Raw genomic sequence first — 2,342 nt, 5'->3', positions numbered from 1 at the left:
ATCCTGCAGTACCTCATAGCTTTGAGATTTCAATGCTCTCTGTTTTATTTTTAGAATGACATTGTCGGGTAGGTGTGAGAGGCTGGATCTAGCTGTGGTTTGAATTAATTACGCAGTATCTCATAGCTTTGAGATTTCAATGCTCTCTGTTTTATTTTTAGAATGACATTGTCGGGTAGGTGTGAGAGGCTGGATCTAGCCGTGGTTTGAATTAATTACGCAGTATCTCATAGCTTTGAGATTTCAATGCTCTCTGTTTTATTTTTAGAATGACATTGTCGGGTAGGTGTGAGAGGCTGGATCTAGCCGTGGTTTGAATTAATTACGCAGTATCTCATAGCTTTGAGATTTCAATGCTCTCTGTTTTATTTTTAGAATGACATTGTCGGGTAGGTGTGAGAGGCTGGATCTAGCCGTGGTTTGAATTAATTACGCAGTATCTCATAGCTTTGAGATTTCAATGCTCTCTGTTTTATTTTTAGAATGACATTGTCGGGTAGGTGTGAGAGGCTGGATCTAGCTGTGGTTTGAATTAATTACGCAGTATCTCATAGCTTTGAGATTTCAATGCTCTCTGTTTTATTTTTAGAATGACATTGTTGGGTAGGTGTGAGAGGAAAATTAAGCTATAGTAGTTTATAGTAGAAAGCACTTGCCCAAGGTGCCATGCAGTGGGACTGAACCCGGAACCATGTGGTTGGTAAGCAAGCTATTTACCACACAGCCACTCCTACGCTTATCACTTTGATCACTACACCTCTCACTCTAATCACTTTTTGGGATTTTACACCTAGCTATTTTGCATATTTATGTATATATGTATAAATATATATATATGCTGAAAATATCCGGTAAGGTAGGATACAGGCTAGTCACCTGCATAGTTAATCAGGTCTTTCAAGGAAGGTGTAATACCCAGTGACTGGCACAGCAGCACAATTGTTAGCTGCTACAAGGGTAAGGGTGTTACTTTAGATAGAAACAGTTATAGAAGCATCAAACTCCTGGACCAGGTGATGGAAATTATGGAGAGAGAGCTAGAGTCCAATTAATTCAGAGCAGAATTAGGCTACGTGAAATGCAGTCTGGCTTCATCTGGAGAAGCATTACTGATGCTATTTTCATAGTCAGGCAACTGTAAAAGAAATACTTGGCTAAGAATAAACCATTATACCTGGCATTCATTGATATAGAGAAAGCCTTCGATAGAGTGTCCCACTTTGTGATATGGTGGGCTCTGAGGAGCCAGGGACAGGCAAATGGCAGGTGAAAGCTGTTCAGACCGTGTACAAAGGCCTTGTCAGTAAGGTGAGAGTTAAATAAAATCATGGTTGTCCTTACATGCAGGCTTGTCCCCTGCGTCTCTCTCCAGTTGAGCGTCCTTAATCTTGTGGTTTTGTGGGTGCTGGTGTCGCGTGTAAAGCGCTCGTACTGGTGCCACATAAATGCACCTGTGCCGACACAATGTGAAAGCACCCAGTTCACTTTGTAAAGTGGTTGGCATTAGGAAGGGCATCCAATTGCAGAAACCACGCCGAAACAGACAATTGGAGCCTGGGCAGCTCTTCAGCTGGCCAGCTCCTGTCAAACTGTCCAACCCATGCCAGCATGGGAAGCAGGCATTAAATGATGATGATAATGATGTGGATGATGATGATGATGATGATGATAAAGACGATGATGGTAATAATGATGATGATAATTATGATGAAGATGATGATAATGCTGCTGATGATGAGGGAGATGATGACGGTGGTGAAGTTGATGTTGATGATTATGATGATGATGGTGATGATTACATGAGGATGATGATGGTGATTATGACGATGATGATGATGATGATATCCTTATATTTCCCATATCAGAGTCTGTTTGTCTATAAAATTTTTCTCACACCAAACTACCGCCATACTACAACACCATGGAAACTCCTTCCTCACCACCACAACAGCAACAACAACAACAACAACAAGCATAACAATAGTCATGCTTATAGTATGTCTACCATTCACTGTAAATCAACCGCTATTATGTCACTTACCATTAAATAACACATCAGCATCACTCAGTCTGTCTGTGTGTGTGTGTGTAAATATCTATGTATGTATCTATCTGTCTCTATCTATGTATCTGTCTATCTGTCTGTCTGTCTATCTATTTATCTATCTATATCTACCTACCTATCTATCTATCTATCCATCCATCCATCAATCTTTCTATTTACCTCTCTCTATATTCAACTATCAACCTATTTATTGATCTCTCTGTCTGCCTGTCAATCTCTGTGTGTGTGTGTGTGTGTATCTGTCTGTCTGTCTTTCTCTCTGTATATATATATATAT

Source organism: Octopus bimaculoides, chromosome 30, assembly GCF_046866305.1.
Source record: "Octopus bimaculoides isolate indiv1 chromosome 30, ASM4686630v1, whole genome shotgun sequence".
Taxonomy (NCBI): domain Eukaryota; kingdom Metazoa; phylum Mollusca; class Cephalopoda; order Octopoda; family Octopodidae; genus Octopus; species Octopus bimaculoides.
The sequence above is the reverse complement of the archived record's forward strand: the minus strand, read 5'-3'. Positions refer to the sequence as shown.